This window comes from Ornithorhynchus anatinus, chromosome X1 (assembly GCF_004115215.2).
Source record: "Ornithorhynchus anatinus isolate Pmale09 chromosome X1, mOrnAna1.pri.v4, whole genome shotgun sequence".
NCBI lineage: Eukaryota > Metazoa > Chordata > Mammalia > Monotremata > Ornithorhynchidae > Ornithorhynchus > Ornithorhynchus anatinus.
In genome coordinates this window covers 72,992,211-73,012,436 of record NC_041749.1, presented here as the reverse complement: position 1 = coordinate 73,012,436, position 20,226 = coordinate 72,992,211, and the positions used below count along the sequence as shown (strand labels likewise).

At 42.3% G+C, this 20,226-nt stretch overlaps 1 non-coding gene across 1 annotated transcript; it reads left to right on the top strand.

The window, feature by feature from the left end:
- Positions 1–16,745: 16,745 nt before the first annotated feature.
- LOC114807104 lies at positions 16,746–16,883 on the top strand. Its single transcript, XR_003755157.1, has one exon. It is a non-coding gene; the product is annotated as a small nucleolar RNA SNORA7 (small nucleolar RNA).
- Positions 16,884–20,226: the final 3,343 nt, after the last annotated feature.

Here is a 20,226-nt window from a genome sequence, read left to right as displayed (position 1 = left end):
TCAGGGCAGTACTTTTACTGCTACTTCTGCTCTCCATTTTTCCTACAACGTTTCACATTTAGAGAGGCACGTTTGGAACTGCAAAGGGAGAGTCAAGTGCAAAGGGAGAGTCAATGGAGAGTACTAGTATCCTGGGAATTCATTCATTCAATCATATTTATTGACTGCTTACTGTGCACAGAGCACTGTACTAAGCACTTGGGAGAGTACAGTATAAGAATAAACAGACACAATGAACTTACAGTCTTGTTAGCCCCTCATCAGCTCCCGAGGTTAGTCAGAAGAATCATATGCATACATTCCTGCAACTTTCTCCATGGCAAAAGCTATTGACTCCTCTTAGGTGCTGTTAATAAATACAAATTATAATTAACATCACTGCTGCAGCTAACATTTTGAATATTGTAGCCCACCAAAATATCCATCAGTCTAAAAGATGTCGTATCTCCTCCTCTTTGTCCCACCTACTAACTGTACCTCACAAGGGTGAGAGAACCCAAGCATCTTCCCTCTCCAGTGAATAGGTCAGTGGTAGTGTGTCTTATTGGGAAAACAACCATGGCGACTGAACCAGATGCAACCTAAGAAGAGTGCAAAACAGGGCAGAGGTTCCGTACTACTGCTTAGTTATATAATGTGGAAATAGAGTTCAGGAAACATGCCCTAGGTATAAAAATATCTAGTTATGTCACTGATACTCATCGTTTATTTAGACACAGATTCTAAGAAAAGCCTACCCAAAGGTAAGCAAAGGCAAGGAAGAATATTTAGCACAGCATATTTAAGAGAGAGGTAAAAAAGATGAGATGAAAGCAAGTCTACCACTTGGCACATAGAGTGACTAGTCATCTGGCCTTATACTAGGCAGGGCAATTCAGTCAGTCAATCGTGTTAATTGAGCACTTACTGTGTGCAGATCACTGTACTAAGTGCTTGGGGGAGTACAATATAACTGACATATCCCCTGCTCAGAATGAGCTCCTCAGCTGGCCTGTCCCTTGTTGGATTCTGATTCAGAACCAGACGCTTTTATATCTGCCTTTGAAAGTTTCAACATCTAGCCACCCTCCACCATGGCTATTGCTGCTCTGAGGTAGGGCTGGAGTTCACATGAACCTTTTTTTAATGGTATTTTTTAAGTGCTTACTAGATAAGGCACTGTACTAAGCACTGCGGTAGATACAAATCCATCAGGTAGATACAAGTCCATGTCCCACATGGGGCTCTAAGTCTTCATCCGCATTTTACAGATGAAGTAACTGAAGCACAGAGAAGTGAAATGACTTTCCCAAGGTCATACAACAGACAAGTGGCAGAGCCAGAATTAGAACCCAGGTCCTTCTGACTCCCAGAACCATGCTCTTTCCACTAGGCTCATCTCCCCACGCTATATTCCCTCTCAGTTGTCACTTCAGCATTTTCACATCATGTAGGGACTTGGGTATTCACACTCCCCCATAGCATTTATGTGCATATCTTTATATTCCATTACTTCCTCCTATCTGTAGTTTATTTTAGTGTTGGTCTTCACTGTTAGTGTGTAAGCTCTCTGAGGAAAAGGAACATATCTACTAATTCTATTGTACTCTCCCAAGTGCTTAGAACAGTGCTCTGTACACAGTAGGTGCTCAATAAATACTTTTGATCAATTACTTGATTAGAGGAGGACAGTTTTGCAGGGAGGAGTGGGGTGGTAAAGAGTGCTGCTGGCTACGTGACTGTGGTCAAAAAGTAGAATTATAGAGTTGGTGAAGTTAGAAATGGTATCATGACCGATGGTGATGAGATTCAGAATGTGGCCAAGTTGCTGAGTGACTGAAGTGGGGTGGAGCAGGCTATCTGTGGAGTAGAGGAATAAAAGGAAGCAGGCAGCCGGAGGACCATCAGGAATATCTACAAGGATTTTGAAGTTGCTGAGGATGAATGTAGGTGAGGAGAAAGCAAGAAGGAAGGTGAGAAAAGTATCATATTAATTCAAAAATTTGAGGTGGGGCCAGGGAAGCAAGCAGCATGGCCTAGTGAATAGAGCACGGGCTTAGGACTCAGAACTGGGAGCCCGTTGTTGTACATTCCAAGTGCTTAGTTCAGTGCTCTGCACCCAGTAAGTGCTCAATAAATAGGATTGAATGAATGAAGGACCTAGGTTCTAATCCCGGCTCTGCCATTTGTCTGTTTTGTGACCTTGGGCAATTCACTTAACTTCTCTGTGCCTCAGTTACCTCAAATGTAAAATGGGGATTAAAAATGTGAGCTCCATGTGGGACAGGGACTATGCCCAACCCAATATGCTTGTATCCACCCTAGAGCTTAGTACAGTGCTTGGCACATAGTAAGGGCCTAACAAATACCACAATTATTATCATTATCATTACTATTTTTATCCATGTTAGCAACTAGTTATTTTAATTGGAGGCAGATGAAGATAACTTCAAAGGAAGACAAGGTAAGAAATGGAGGGGGGTTGCAAAAGCAACATTTGGGGCAAATGGCAGGTCGATTCCTCTCCTTTTCCTGGTAAGTCTGGGGGGGTGAGACAAAGGAGAGGTTCCCTTGAAAGAGAGAAATAAGGAAGGTAGGGTCATCTCTTGAGTTCCGGGTTTCAGTGATGGTGAGGAGGAGCAATAACCGGGTCAAGAAGAAATGGAGAATAAAGGGAGGAAGGATACATTTGGCACATCTAGATGGAGTTCTAGGGTGTGGAATGGAAGAAAGGATGGCGAGAGAGATAGGCTTGGGTTGACAAGGAGTGAAGTGAAATGGTACATTGCTGGGCATGGGGAGTGGGGGCCAGCAGCAAGAGAGACGATCAGGGGTGTAGCAAGTAGTGAGTGAGTGGAATAGGAGAGAGATAGTAGTGAATCCTGTAGTTTCCATTCCCCAGCCCTGAGTGACCCCATCTTCAGTGCCTGAGTCTATGCAACCGCATGTTCCCAACAATTTAAAGTTAAGAAAGTACAATCCATGGGGCTTCCAGGTCCAGAGGGCTTAGGCTTAATGTTGGCAGGGAACATAGCCCAGGCAGTGTGCATGTACCTATGCATATTTGCATTTCTATTTGCACAGAAATGTCAGCATAAATATTTCATCTTAATCGATTTGAACTACTACATATATTCTCGTTCCTCTGCCTATTCACACTCCTTTTAAATAACTCACGTCTGTTGGTCTCACCAATTAGATTGTGAGCTCTTAAGGGGAGGAAAGGAGTACCTTACTTCTGTTATACTCTCTCAAGTGCTTAATCAATCAAGCAGCAGTAGACCACTGTACTAAGCACTTGGGAGAGTGCACTATAACAATATAGCAGAGTTGGTTGACATGTTACCTGCCCACAATGAGTTAAGTACAATGCTTTGTATTTAGTAAACTCAATAATTCAATGTTGATTGAAGTGCAAATAGAGTATCTGTGTACAGAAAGATCTTCTATAATACATGTTTTTTCCAGTGCGTTTTGAGTAGAGAAGCAGCATGATGTAGAGGACAGAGCACAGGCCTGGGAGTCAGAAGGTCATGGGTTCTAATCCTTATTCTGTCATTTGTCAGGTGTGTGACCTTGGGCAAGTCACTTAACTTCTCTGTGCCTCAGTTACCTCATATGTAAAATCGGGTTAAGAGTTTGAGCCCCATAGAGGACAGGGATTGTGTCCAACCCAATTAACTTGTATTTACCCTAGTCCGTAGAACAGTGCTTGGCACATAGTAAGTGCTTAACAAGTACCATACTTATTATCATTACTATCATTATTATTAGAAGGCAATGTCAGAATTAAGGAACGTCTTCAGACAACCTCAAGTGGTGTCGGGAAAAATGGGTGTGCACAGGAGCAATGTGGAACACAGGAGATGTTTTATAATGAGTGTTTTTCCTAACACGGGATTCTTCCAGAATGCAACCTCCGTTTTGTAAGAAAATTGACTGAATTAAATTTCTGTTAGGATTGCTGTATAGACATTTGGGTAAATGCTAAATTGCATACTATAAATAAATATGTTTCAATTTTATTCTTGTTCTTTTGTGCAGAGTGGAAAAACCACTGCATTCTTTAAACATCAGCATTTCGTGTTTGCTAAAAGTGTTTGATCCCGCTATTCTGTTTTGAGTAACTGTGAAATGAATGAACAATGAAACCTAATGACAGCATCAGTGTTGTAAATAAGACAGTTCAGACACAATAACTAATAAACATGACCTGCTTGGAGGACTGGACAAGAAGGAATGCTATGAAGCCTGGTTAAGATGTACTAAGAGGGTGGGTTGTTTTTTTTTTCCTTGCATAAAAATACAAAATTGAATGTTAGATCATTACAGTACAAATGGGTCTTAAACAACAATTAGTGGCACCTTAAAACGTCCCTTTATATTTGAGCTCTTCCCATTTTGTTGGTAGGCCTTTTTAAAGCCATGGTCTTGAATTTAGAAAAAATCCTGGGTGATGATGAGGATGATGGTGTTTGTTAAGTGCTTACGATGTGCCAGGCACTGTTCTAAGACCTGGGGGAGATACAAGGTAATCAGGTTGTCACACATGGGGCTCACAATCTAAATCGCCATTTTACAGATGAGGTAACAAGCACAGAGAATTAAAGTGACTTATCCAAAGTCACACAGTTGACAAGTGGCGGAGCGGAATTAGAATCCACGACCTCTGACTCCCAAGCCCATGCTCTTTCCATTGAGCCATGCTGCTTCTCATGGGTGCTACAAGTAGTAGATAGAATGCACATGGAGCATCCGTTTCTGACCAAGGATAACCTCAGCAGAAGAAAGAGATCATGCGTGGGATTCTGGTATGCATCAGATTCTTATACAAAATTCAGATGAAAGCTTGAAGCCCTTCCTTCTGTCCCTAAAGCAAGAAGTTCAGATTCTGCAAGAGAAAAATAAAACTTTGTATTATTCAGTCCTATCAAAACCACAGCCATTTTGGTTTACTTTCCGCAAGCTGCAAAAAGGAGCCACATGGAAAGTCTCTTAAATGAGGACTGAGGCATGTTATCTAGGCAGTTGGCATCAGTCTTTTCCCATGACTTTCCCATCAATTTCCACCTATATATGGATGAGCCCCAAATCTACCTCACTAAGCCCAGTCTCTTTTCTTTGCAGTCTTCAATTTCCTCCTGTCTTTAATACATCTTGATATTAAGACCGTGAGCCCATGTGGGACAAGACCTATGTCCAATCTGATTATCTCATATTTACCCCAGTGCTTAGAACAGTGTGTGGCACATAGTAAGCCCTTAATAAATACCATTATTATTAGTATTATTATTATGGATGCTCTACTTGTCCTCAAGCTCAATATGAACAAAAATCAGCCAATCAATCAATCAATTGGTCAATCAGTGATGATCATTGTTGTCTAGTGGAAAGAGCATGGACCTGGGAGTCAGAGAATTTAGTTTCTAATCCCAGTTCCACAATTTGCCTGATGTGTGACCATGAGCAAGTCATTTAGCTTCTCTGGGCCTCAGATTCTAAAAATGTATAATGGGGTTGCAATACCTATTCTCCCTCCTACTTAGACTGTGAACCCCATGTGGGACAGGAAGTGTCTATCCTGATTGGTTGGTATCTACCCCAGTGCTTAAAAAAGTGCTTGACGTGGTAAGCGCTTAACAATTACAGTTAAAAATGGTATTTCTTGAGTGTTTATTTTGTGCAGAAAAACTTCACAGTCAACCAATGGTATTTATTATTATACTGAGGAATCATGTCCTTACGTCACATTTCAAAAGTTGAGCATTAAATAATTTGACAGCATTAGAATTGTTAAACTTTAATATGAGTTAGTTGAATGCTATCATTATCATCATCATCAACAATGGTATTTGCATTTGGTAATGAGTACTTACTGGGTGTATAGTAGTGTGCTAAGCACTTGGGAGAGTACAATACAACAGAGTTGGTAGACATGGTCCCTGACCATGAGTTTACAGTCTAGAGGGGGACAGACAGACATTAACATAATTAAATTATTGATATGTACATAAGTGCTGTGGGGCTGGGCTGGTGGAAGAACAAAGGGAGCAAGTTAGGGAGACACAGATGGGAGTGAGAGAAGAGAAAAGGGGGGGCTTAATCAGGGCAGGCCTTTTGGAGGAGATGTGCCTTCAGTAAGGTTTTGAAGGAGGGGAGAATAATTGTCTGTTGGATTTGAGGAGGGAAGGCATTCCAGGCCAGAGGCTGGACATGGGCAAGGGGCCAGCAGCAAGATAGGTGAGATTGAGGCACAGTGAGAAGATTAAGGTTAGAGGAGTGAAGTGTGAGGGCTGGGTTGTAGTAGGAGACTAGTGAGGTGAGGTAAAAGGGTACAAGGTTATTGATCAAACCTTCATCCTAGGCCAAACTAAAACTGTGCTTTATTGCCATCAGTCTTTGATAAGAGCTGTGTGTGGTGAAAACATCTGAAAGATTCTGATGGAAGTTGGCAATGGAATTGCAGAGAAGGAAAGGATAAATACATTTCCCAGGAAAATGGGACTGACTCATGACCTTGGTAGGGGTGGAGTTCTCTTGGTAAGGGCAGAGAAAGATTTCTTTCTCTTTTTTGTGACGGAGGTGAAGTGAGGAAGTTTTCATCTGCTTTTGCAGAGCTGACTCCATGTGGGTAATCCCCTAATTAGGCTGAAGGGAAGGCAGCAGGCCAGGGAGTGGGAGTTGATAATCTATTTTGGACTTTTTCTACTGTAAATTTTGGTTTGTGGTTTTGAATCTTGGTTTGCATTTATTTTTTGTACATCCTTTTCTATTGTATCTCCGCTTAAAATATTATTTGTGATCAGTTATACGTAACCTGTATTCTGGCTAGAGTCCACATCTCTTTTCAATGTCTAGTTTGCTGACAAGCTCCCAAAGGCTTCTCATTCTAGGGTATTTTAACCAAGTGGCTCCTACCTAACTCTGACCCTAACCCTTCATTTTGAAAATCAATGTTGATGGTAGTCTATTCTTAATTTCTTGCTCTGTTGTTTAGCCTTATACTGCAGACTTCAGGTTATGGGGCCCCAAAAGTTGATGTTTTTTGATATTGGATTACAAATCCAAATAGAGATTATTTGCATAATTTATATGAGTTCAACATAAATGGATCATTTAAGTTTTAATCATTTTAAGCTTAAGGGCTTTCCTTCTCATTCTTTTTGACTATGAGAAGGAGGTTGGGGAATGTATGAAATTAAAGTCACCCAGTATTTGGGAATGACCACACTCTAAATCCCAGGAGTTCATGTGACCTACATCTTATAGACAGAGGATAGACAGAGTATTCTCCCACCTGACAAATGGAAGTCCAAACATTTAAAATGGTCAAGAGCAACTGCAAGGTAGCTTGGGGAATTTAATTGATACAGTCCCAATTCTGGGTCACTTGTATTTGTTTTTACTGTCCAGTACAACCTTTGAAACCCAGCTAAATGGACACTTATGGTCTTCCTCATTCAACAGGATCTATAAATGTAATATTTTCATGACAGTAAAGTATTTCATTTCAGCCTAGTTCTGTTTGAAAAATACACAGATAAGTAAAATCCTAATACAAACGAAAAAACTGGAATCCTCACTCTGATAGTACAAGTTTACTGTATCTAAGGTGGTCTTGATCATCCTGCCAAGCTTAATTTTTGAAGGAAAAATATGCCCTTCTTTTATTAGTCACTCAATATCTTTCTCATCTTCCTAAGGCTGTGCTTACAAACAGCCCAGAAGACAAGATTTCCTTGGTTGTTCAGAGAGAAAAAAACCTGACCATTCAACATAGCAGCTGAAAGCATGATTAAGTCATTATACCTCTATGTTCAATGTAACGACATTCAAGGGAAGCCAAGCAATGTTAATCACACACACACAACACCTGGACAAATCCTTTAGCTGACGTTATTTCACTTTCATTGTAACCCAGACAGCTCTGCTACTCCCTTTACCAGCTGCTAAACATGTACTTCACACTGCATAAAATCGAGGGTGGCAATAGTGACAGCAATTTGTAGATGAGCCTCAAATCAAATTCCCACTTGACACGGGTGAAAGCCAGAAAAAAAGTTGTTGAATTTAGGATTTAATCAGATGTTTTGTAGTAAAAATTTTCTGGAGGCCTCAAAATAGTTCAAATGACAGCAATGTCACCATAAAACCTAGTACTCCTTATATACTGAGCAAAAGCCCAAGAAAAATAAAAAAATGCACAAAGCAATCTTATCTACTATTGACCTTGACTCTCCTTTCCTCAGAAGGATAACATGGGAATAAAACAAAGTAAATGTATATAGTAACTTTCAGTTACTGAAGGTCTGAACTAGCCTTTAAAACATGGGCCACTCCAAGCTGCGAGAGGAGCTTGACTGTAATTTTTTTTTCCCTTGAATTTGTGTCAGGGAAGACAGCCTGGGAATAGAGACTTGCCTGCCAAGACTCTGAGGAGTGGGATAGGACTCTGAGGAGTGGGATACGACTCTGAGGAACCAGCTACTCCAAGATTACTGCCGTTCATTAGATTTGTAATGCAGATGGGGTCAGATCAGTACTGCTTACTAGGCCAGAAAATGGGCCAAAGACAGGAGAGGAAAAAGGAGCCAAGAAACCCAAAAGGAGTACTAAATGAGCAATTATATTTTGATATATGATTTCACTGAAATCTCTACACCAGGCACATCAAGGACCATCCTCTTTTATTTCTCTCTCAGGGGGAATCACTTTGAAACTCCTGGTCAGGCTTCCGTGTTTTCTATCAAGTCATTTATTCTCATAACCACAGATACAGCTATGTCACTTTTCCAGCTTTAAAAAAAAGAGATGGAAAGCGGGTGTGTAATGGCTTGCTTAAATAGAATAGTTGGAGAGGTGTGTGGGCACACATTGACCAATGTTTGTGGACCTTTCTGTATCCATTTCTACATACTGATAACCATCAATCATTCATTCATTCAATTGTATTTATTGAGTGCTAACTGTGTGCAAAGCACTGTACTAATCACTTGGGAGAGTCCACTTTAACAATAAGTAGACACAGTCCCTGCCCATAATGATCTTAGAATCTAGAGGGGAAGACAGACATTAATATAAATAAATAAATGAATAAATAAATTATAGGTGCATACATAAGTACCATTTAATGAGCATCTACTGTGTGTAGAGCATTGTATTAGAGTGTGGGGATGTAGGTTAGAAGCAAAAAGCCCTCAGTGAATGTAATAGCAATAGCAGTAGTAGAATTTACTGGTCATCCACTTAGTGCACTCCACTGCACTTGGGAAGTACAGAATAAAGTGACACTTCCCTTAGTGGTACCTTGCTTAGTACAGTGCTCTGCACACAGTAAGTGCTCAATAAATACAATTGATTGTTTCCCTGCTCACGAGGAGCTTAAACTTGAATATAAAAATATTTACAACTAGAAAGGTCAAAAATAAATTAAGTATATATATACTTAATAAATAAATTATGTATATAAAATTGTGTATATAAATTATGTATATATATATATATATCAGGAACTTAAATCCAGCATTTGATTTCTGACTTGATCCTACTTCATCCCCATTCCACATTTAGAATTTTGGGCAGTGTTTCAGATGAGAGCATGGAGAGGATTAATTAACACAAGGCCCAGTACTCTTCTTTATTGGGTCAATTTTCTCAAGCTTTTCTGAAAATAGATGTAGTTAAATAAATGTCACCAGACTGAGTGTTGAGCACATCTGAGTTAATACACTGACTCTGCAGTGACTTGCATGTGACCCTGGATAAGATGCTTAGCCTCTCTTGATGTCAGTTCCCCAAGCTTTACATTCTGGATTTAGCTCTGGGTATCTCGTGACAACCAAGGAGAGATATGTGAAGCCGGTTAATAATAATAATAATAATTTTGGTGTTTGTTAAGTACTTACTATGTGCCAAGCACTGTTCTAAATGCTGGGTAGATGCAAGGTAAACAGGTTGCCCCAAATGAGGCTCAGAGTCTTAATCTCCATTTTCCAGATGAGGTAACTGAGGCACAGAAGAGTTAACAATAATAATAGTAGTAATGATAATAATGGCATTTGTTAAGCACTTACTATGTGCAAAGCACTGTTCTAAGCACTGGGGAGAATACAAGGTGATCAGGTTGTCCCATGTGGGGCTCACAGTCTTAATGCCCATTTTACAGTTGAGGTAACTGAGGCACAGAGAAGTTAAGTGACTTGCCCAAAGTCACACAGCTGATAAGTGGCAGAGCCCACATTAGAACCCACGACCTCTGACTCTCAAGCCCGTGCTCTTTCCCCTGAGCCACGCTGCTTCTCTTGAGCTCCTAAGGGAAATTACTGTTATGATATTCAAATATTTTAAAGAAGGGAAGGAACTGCTGCCTTCCCCTCCACCCTCCAAAAAACTGAACTTCCTTCCAATTAAGACATTAACCTGGTAAATCTGTTACATCACTTCAGGTGTTGATTTGGAGATTGTGCCAGTTTGAAGTCATTTGGGTCACCATCATTTTAGCTTTGGATGCTTCTGGAACTGCAGCTGTTGAATAAGCTTACCTGGTTTCTTATAAAGTCTAGCAGCAGAATTAGTATGATGTCCAGGATATCCTTTCAGTATCCCTTCCTGGCTCTACTTTTAATACACCTTTCCTGTTAGAGAACTGGCAATAAATTCAGTTATTTAAAACTATAACCTCTATCACTTGGAAGTGAAAGCCAAAATCAGGGTAGTTTGGAATTTTTAGAGTACACTGTCAAATTTGAAACTTACCACAGAACAAGAAATTCAGTAGGAGTTGAAGCTTATTGTAAATTCTGACATGCATTCATCAGTGATTAATGGCACAGGGGAAAATACTGGCATGAATTGACATTAAGACAGGAAGATATTTAATTAGAAAGAGGAATGTTTAAAATATTTCTTATTATAAAACTTTCAGTCTAAAAATAAGTTGGATCTATTCAGTAAAAGCAACCTAAGGCAGGCTCAGGGATATTTATTAGAATTGCAACAAGCCAGAAAACTGTTCTCAGAGATTTTTATGGTTGGCAGTGGCTGAATGGGGGGTACCTCTCAGGCTGTTGAACACATTTTTTAGATTGCTGTTTTGGAGAATGCCACTGAATCAAACAAAACTTGACCCCCAAAACTGACCCAATCTAACAACCTGAGAACAATTTTTCAATGAACAATAATGAGTTCTAGCCATCCAAAATCAGAAATGAAATATGCAAGAAGCAGAAATCACCCACCTAAAGTTTTACACAATGTGAAGCAGCATGGCCAGTGAAAAGATCACAGACTTGGGAGTCAAGGAACCTGGTATCTAACCCCACCTTTTATAACCTTAGTTAAGTCATTTAACTTCTCTGGGCCCCAGTTTCTGCATCTTTTTTTTTTAAATGGTACTTGTTAAGTGCTTACTATGTTCCAGACACTGTCCTAGGCACTGGGGTAGATGTAAGATAATCAGGTTTGACATAGTCCCTGTCCCACGTGGGCTCACAGTCTAAATCAGAGGGATGAAGACGTAATCACCATTTTACAGATGAGGTAACTAAGGTCCAGAGAAGTAAAATGATTTGCCCAAGGTCACCCAGCAGAAAGTGGTGGAGCTGTTATTAGAACCTAGGTTCTGACTCCCAAGTCGGTGCTTGTTCCACTAGGCCATGATGTTCATCTGTAAAAGTATGTGTTGGGGCGGGGGTCAGCTAATACCTCTTTTCCCTCTTAGTTAAACTGTGAGCCCGATGTGGGATAGGATCTCTGTCCAACTTTGTATCAGCACCAGCACTTGGTATAATGTTCAACATACAGTACATGCTTAACGAATGCAATTAATTATTACTAAGTAATCATAATCAATAATTGATTGATTATAATATTCATTAACCACAATAATGTTCTAATGAGTGGAACAACATTCTGATATATTCAGAAATAGAAGCTCAAGTCAAGCAGACTGATAGAGAGTGTGGTGCCACTGGGTCATTACGCTTCAGACCAAACTGAGAGTTGTCAGAGGAGTTCTGTTCTCTCCAAGTAAAATACTCTGTACACAGTAGGTAATCAAAAATTATGATTGACTGATTGATTGATTACACTGTCTGAGATTAAATACCTAAACGGTAAATTTTACAAATCCAAGGAACTTTTGCACACATCTCTACTGATAGGACCAAAAGCAAGTAGGGCAGGGCAATTCTTTTAAAGATACAGTAAAACAAAGCTTCAGACAGTCCTGCATCTGTGGAAGCACTATGGTCGAGGTCCTGCATTTGGCTTTTCCCTTCTTCCCTGGACTGTTTCAGTTGTAGGCCTGTCTCTGGTTACCAAGGCAATCCAGTTCACAACAGTTTCACTTTGTTTTCCAGAAGTAGCTGAAAACAGCATGAAGGTGCTCGTTTAGTGGGGGTTGAGTGGGTTTAATCACCTTGAGAACAAGGTAGAAAACCCCACCTAAGGAGTGTTTTTATCCATCCTGATGTATTTATTCTGTATCAAATTTTGATTAAATTAGATGCTGTATTGTTTAAAAGGAAGCTCTAGTTTACTCAGAACCAAGTTGATCTTGACTAATAATAATAATCATGGTACTTGTTATGCACCTTCTATGTGCCGAGCACTGTTCTAAGTGCTAGGGTAGATACAAGGCAATCAGGATGTCCCACAGGGGGCTCGCAGTTTTAATCCCCATTTATAGATGAGGTGACTGAGGCACAGAGAAGTTAAGCGACTTGCCCCAAGATCACACAGCAGACAAGTGGGGGAACCGGAATTAGAACCCATGTCCTCTAACTCCCAAGCCCCTGCTCTTTCCACTTAGCCGCACTGCTTCCTCTCAAAAACTCAGTCTTCTCCATCTTTGAGGATCTCCAGACCAAATCGTAAAGCTGCCCATCTCTTCTTAACACTTCAGAGAGGCCGGTGTCTTGAAAGGAGAAACTGAGAAATCTCTCCCCCTCAATAGTCTCTCCCTACTAGTGCTGGAAGAAGCGCTAAGAGCAATAAACTTATCTCTGACATACCTTTTTTTAACACAATGCAGATTTCATGAAGTTTTTATTTCACACATCCTAGCCAAAAACTGGGAGTCAATTGCCACAGATGGACCAGCATGCTATACTGCTATGAGAAAGGAATGACTATTTTCAAGCCAAAGATTTGTGTAGAACAAGAGACAAGGAGGCAGAAGAGAAAATTATGCCAGGCACTACAGACAACAAAGTAAAACAACCCATCAAAAGACAGACTTCTTCTGTGCACAGTGGGCCTGGGTCTGTGGGTACGACACTGGCCTTTCCAGCCACATGAGTGGGTACTCATAGGTGAATTTAACTGTCACTGAATTTAACTGAAGTTAACTGAATTTAACTTCGAACAGGAAGGAAGGACTACTATAGACATACCAATACAAATCACAAAATTTTGTAATGGGAATCAATCAAGCAGTGGTATTTATTGAGTGCTTACAGTGTGCAGAGCACTGTACTAGCACTTGGGAGCATACAATATTGTGAGCTTACAGCCTGGAGAAGGAAGTATCTTCATCATTATCAGCATCAATGGTATTTATTGAGTGCTTATTATATACAGCGGACTGTACTAAGCGCTTGGGACCGACATTAATATAAGTAACATAATATATGTAATTTATAGTTATGTACGTAAGTGCTGTGGGATGGAGGGTGGGGCAAATACCACATGCCTGAAGGTCACAGATACAAGTGCATAGGCGATGCAGAAGGGAGAGGGAGACAGAGAATAGAGGGTTTAATCAGGGAAGGCATGTTGGAGGAGTTCATTTTTCACTTCACTTTGCAGATTTACAGCCTAATTTCCAATCTCGTTGTTGAGGAGGGAGCAAAGTGCTCCAGTTTTAGTGGTGTATAGTTCTTCGTGGAAACCAGGTACTTGAATTATTAAAAAAAATAATAAATTGTGCTCACAAAAGTGCTCATCACCCTGGGAAATTGGGATTGCCCTCTTCCATATTCATACATCCAGATCTCCAATTCCCACTCCCATCCACACCCACACTTCTCCACTCTTCCTCATACTTCTAGTTTTCTGTCTGCAGCAACTATATTAAACTGTATCTTGAATTAATGACCGGGAATTTAGAAATGTGTGTTTTCTTGCTGGTTCTGCTGGGCAAGTCTGTTAAATTCTTTCTTTCAACTTACACATATATGAAAGAAGCACAATAACCCCTAGAGTGATTTGAATAGCTAGAGATACAGGTGCAATATGAATAGAAAAGCAATGTTGCTTAATGGAAAGAGCATCAGCCTGAGAGTCAGACGACCTGGGTTCTAATCTCGGCTCTGCCACTTGTGTGCTGTGTGACCTTGGGGAAGTCACTTAACTTCATTCATTCAATCGTATTTATTGAGTACTTACTGTGTGCAGAGCACTGTACTAAGCGCTTGGAAAGTACAATTCTCAGTACTTCTTTACCTGAACTGTAAAATGGAAATTAAGACTAAGACCCATGTGAGACATGGACTGTGTCCAACATGGCATGATTATCTAGTATCTGCCATAGCGCTTAGTATAGCACTGGCACATAGTAAACTCTTAACAGATACCATTAAAAACCCCAAGTAAATAATATATCTGAAGCTCGGCCGCTTGGAGTGTCATTGCAGCACCAGGAAATGTCACGATGTAACATGGAAATGCTAAATGCTTATTGGCAAATTACTTGGGAGGGTTGAAATGTATGCAAGTCATGTTAAAACCAAAGTTGTTCCACAACTTTTGAAAATCCATACTTGTTTAATCCATTAAAAAAAAACACATAACATTGAGCCCATTGTGACTTTTTCATTTAACTGATGTTCACACAAACCCTTCATAATATAGATTCAATATAAGTAGGTTTTGCTGGAGTAAAAGAGCTACTCCCAGCCTCTGTCTTTAACAATTGTCCATTTTTATGGAGATACATCCAAAAAAAGCCCAGTGGATTATTATGGATATGCATTCTTTGGCATAAATAACAGCTTGTCTATTCTTGAACTACAGGAACAGTAATGCTGGGAGAAACTGTATTTGTCTACCACATCTTGTATTATTTAATCTTCTTTCTAGTGGCTTTTTTTCAGGGCTGGATTATGGTTATGGTTGTTCTTCCAGTTAATTAAGTTCTCATACTTGATTTACTTTCAGACTCTTTAACCTGCAATGTACTATTTATGAATAATAAAGTAATTGCAGTCAAATTATTCTCTTTCTTGTAGAAAGCCCAGTTGCAAACTGAACTGCTTCCCCCGCTCCCTTCTTTAAATTTGTATGCAGGTTTTTACAATGCTGCTTTTCTAGTTAGCATAAAAGGAAATGTGTAGAATGTAAAAAGGCTATTTTCTGCCTTTACCTCCATTGCCTAGGCTTTATCAGCTGTAGAAACCATAATAGAATTGAGTGGCACTAAAGAACTGACAAATAATCTACATGAAGTTTTGAGCATTCTCACTTTCCCAATTTGTCTTGGGCAATAATGAAATCTGTAAATAAGGATTGAAGTATGTTTAAATACTTTTTTGGGGTAAGGACTTTATAAATCCTTCCTTGCTTAGGAAAACTCACTCTCTTGTTGTTTATATTCCATTTTTAAAAATCATCCACAAACAATGAATCATCAAAGTGTGGCCGGGGGGGGGGGGGGTTGGCAGAGAGAGGAGGGAAGGGAAGGAGCATCCTTTAGTTTAAGATGGGCATTATACAAAACTGTTGAGTCTTCCAGTAAACTATTAAATTTTCCCTCAAATTAGCATTTTTCAAAGTCCTTACAAGTGCATCTGGAATAATTTAGAAATAGTTCAGACTGATTTGCCAAATGTTTGTGTAATGCTGGGGGGGGGGGCAGGGGTGGCTCATTGTTAGCGGAGTATTGTACTTTGGTTGTTTTCTATTCAGTAGTTGCTGGAGTTACACTTTCCTTACCTGAGCCAAACTCCCAGGAATCATCTTCTCTTCTGGGCATTGACTCATTACTTAACTCCATCCAATATCCATAATAAATCATGACTCTGAAAGCAAATAATGCTCTACTACCTTTCTAGTAACCCAGGAGATTTATTGGGAATAATAAAAACAGCTTGCTTGCCCCAGTGTAGCAGAAACTAGGTGAAAGGCATATGTCAATGATAGGTTCTCCAACTTTTCTTCTTAATGGCCTGTAACAAATTGAAAATGTCTTTTATACAGTGACAAACTCTTCCATCATTCCTTTTCAGCCACAGTAGCAAAACTAACTTTAGATTTAAAATCAAATTTCACCATTTTCCTTATAAATAATGATAGCAATAATAATAATGATAATAATTGTTAAGCACAGAGGAGTTAAGAGATTTGACAAAGGCTACACAGCAGACAGGTGGTGGGGGCCAAGATTAGAAGTCAGGTTCTCAGACTCCCAAGCCTGTCCTCTTTCATTCATTCATTCATTCATTCAATTCATTCAATCATTATTGAGCACTTACTGTTTAAATACTAAAAATCTCTTCATGACCCTTGATGCACATTTGCATCTTAAAGTCAAAGTCATTCAGCTAGAGAAACAGCATGGCTTAGTGGAAAGAGCATGGGCTTGGGAATCAGAGGACCTGGGTTCTAATCCTGGCTCTACCACTGTGACCTTGGGTAAACCAATTAACTTCTTTGTGCCCAGTTTCCTCAACTGTAAAATGGGGCATTCAATACCTGTTCTTTCTCTCACTTACTCTGTGAGCCCTTTGTGAGCTAAGGACTGTATTCGACCTAAGTAACTTGTATCTATCCTCTCAGGTTCATACCCAGAGAGTTTTCAGTACTCTACCAGTCTCTACTATAGGAGGGATAGTCAAGCAGAGGCATACCCATTCCATTCCTAGCTTGGGCAGTGGCTAGTGAGTGGAAGGCATTCTGCTACAAGTCAAATCTCACCTGTGCTGGGCAGCAGTGGCATGGAAGAGAGTCAAGGGCAGAGACTCGTTTACTGAGCGGAAGGAGGCAGTGGTAAACCACTTCTGTATTTTTACCAAGAAAACTCTATGGATACACTACCAGAATGATTGCAGATGGAGAGTGGGACATTCTGGGAGAGATGTGTCCGTGGTGTCGCTATGGTTCAGACACGACTCGACAGCACAAGGCAACAACAACAACTTCTAACTACTCCAGTCCTCAGAACAGTACTCGATACATGCTAAGCACTTAGCAAATTCCATAATTATTATGTGGCATTGTATGGCTCAGTTTTCTTAGGGGAAATAATTCTCTCCTGAGCTGATGAAATTCTAGATTTGTTCAGAAATCTGAGTTAATTTTCAACACAATAGTGAGACAACTACAAATATAATAAATAAAAAACTCATCCTGAGCTGCAAGTCTAGAAATTCATGGTGTAATTAACCAGAAAAGTTAGAGCTACTCAGATGACTCTACTAATCCAGATGTGTGTGGTGTTTTAATAGCCGGGATAGAAGGGTTTGGCTAGCTTGTTTCTCCAAATTTTTAAAAAAGGATTTGCTTATGTAAGTGTTAGACAGCATATCATTTTTTGGTAGGCCTACCAAGGGAATTATAGAAAAATAAGCAAATGTGCCAAAATTGAGACTGTCAAAACAGTCAACTTTACACCAATACCCCAGTGCTCTTGCTCAGTTTAGTTGCTTAATATTTCCTATATTGACTTTCCATACTCAGGGTCACTAGTATGTTAGGGTTGCCCACTTTCAAGTCCCTGATTGGCCATCCTTTCCCAAATCAACATGGCACAATTCATTCATTTATTCATTCAATTGTATTTATTGAGCGCTTACTGTGTGTAGAGCATTGTACTAAGACTCATCTGTGCTTCCTCCGCCTCCACCGGGGAGCTGAGCCTCGGACCGTCCGGACCCGCGCCCGCCTCAGCCTTTCCCAACCTGGACCTCCACACCCCCGCTTGGGAACTCCGACACTAAGGATCTTCGCCCCCGCAGACCCCCAGCCACCAGCTCCCCTTCCACCCCCACCTGCTCGGGCCCGGGGACATTGCGCTCCCCTTCTCGATCCTGGGGACATTGTGCTCCCCTTCTCGGCCCCAAGGACATTGTGTCCTCGGGGGACATTGTGTCCCCCTGCTCGGGCCCGGGGACATTGTGCTCCCCAACCGCTCCCCCACTCCGCCCGAGGCGGCCATTTTGGGAAGCCCCCAATCTGCCTGAGGCGGCCATTTTGGGAAGGCCTCACTCCCTCTTCCCTCTTGAGGTGATTCATCTCTCCCGCCCCGCCCCGGGCGACGACGTCCTTGTTCTCACCGTGTTATCTTACCTTAGCCACCGCCCACGGCCGCCACCCACCCCGGACAACCTCAGGGCCCCCCCGCCGCCACAGGGTTATTTGGTCATGAGCTCTGGGACTCTCTCGGCCGCTGGCCGCTTGACTTTGAGTCTGATCGGGTAGGGTCGGCTCGTCCCCCGACCCTGGTCATCGCCTGCTTATTAACACTATTGTAGTGTGCCTTACTGTAGCATGTTGCTATATTTGCGATCTCGCTTTTTATTGTTTATTGTCATCAGACTTTGAAGTTGATCAGGTCGCCCCTTAATCGAGTCTACCCCCGACCCTGATCATCACCCCTTTTATTAACACGACTATATTGTATCATACTGTATCATGTTGCTATATTAGCACTACTGTATTGTATCATACTGTATCATGTTGCTATATTACCGATTTCGTTTATTACTGTTTATTGTTGTCAGTGCTGCCACCCACCTCTCCGGCCTCGCCATGTCCCTCCTCCCCCCCTCCCCCCTCCCGCCCCTTCCTATCCTCCCCTTCCCCTTCCCCTCTCTCGCTCAGCTCTTTCCCGCTCTCTCCTCTGTCTCCTCCCCCCCTCCTCTCTCCCGCCCTAGAACCCCACTTTACCAGCGCTACCCCTCTTCCCCCTCCCCCTACTCTTCCCCCCACCAAACCCCCTCTTCACCCCCTCCCCCCTTCTCTCTTCCCCACCCATGCCCCATCCCAGTCCTCTTGTCCCACCGCCACCCCTCATCCCCCTCTCCCCGTCCAGGGCCCCGCCACCTCCTTCCCATCCAAACCCTCCCCTCCCCCCGCCCTTTCCCCCCCTCCTCCCCTTGCACCCACAGCTACCTTCAAGTGTGGCCTCTGGAACCCCCGCTCTATTACAGGCAAGCTACCTTTCATCCATGACCTTTTCCTCTCCCGCTCTCTCCTCCTCCTCGCCCTTTCGGAAACGTGGCTCTCTCCCGAAGACACGGTCTCTGCCGCCGCTCTCTCCAGCGGAGGCCTCTCCTTCTCCCACTCCCCCAGACTCACCGGTAAGGGAGGAGGCGTCGGCTTCCTCCTCTCGCCCCGATGCCGCTTCCGCACTATCCCTCCTCCCCCCTCCCTCTCCTTCCCCTCCTTCGAAGCCCATATCATTCGCCTCTACCACCCACTCCAGTTACTTGTCGCCGTCATCTACCGCCCTCCCGGTCCCACCTCCGACTTCTTCAACCACCTTGACCCCTTTCTCACCTTCCTTCTCTCCTTCTCTCTGCCCATTCTGATCCTTGGAGACTTCAACATCCATACGGATGTACCCGACGACTCCTCTGCCGCCCGCCTGCTATCCCTCCTCGACTCTGCCGACCTCCTCCTCCACCATACCGCGCCCACTCACCGACTCGGTCACACCCTCGATCTCGTCATCTCCTACCGCTGCACTATCTCCTCCCTCACCAACTCTGAAATCCCTCTCTCTGACCATAACCTTCTCACCTGCCTCATCTCTCACACTCCCTCCCCCTGCAAATCTTCACTACTGCCCCACAGAGACCTCCGCTCTCTCGATCCCATCCGTCTTTCCAATAGCATCTCGCCTCACCTTGCCGCCCTGTCCTCTCTTCCCACTCTCGACGAGCGGGTCTCCGCTCTCAACTCCACCCTCTCTACTCATCTCGACTCTCTCGCCCCCCTTTCCCTCCGCCGCTCTCGCTCCACTAACCCACAGCCCTGGATCACCTCCTCCGTCCGCCTCCTACGCTCCTATGCTCGAGCTGCTGAACGTTGCTGGCGAAAGTCCAAGCACCAAGCCGACCTCACACACTTCAACTTTATCCTTTCCTGCCTTAACTCTGCCCTCTCCTCCGCCAGGCAAAGCTTCTTCTCCTCCCTCATCGACACCCATGCCCGTCACCCCCGCCGATTGTTCCGGACCTTTAACTCTCTCCTTAGGCCCCCTGTTCCTCCCCCTCCCCCATCTCTCACCCCCAATGATCTGGCCAC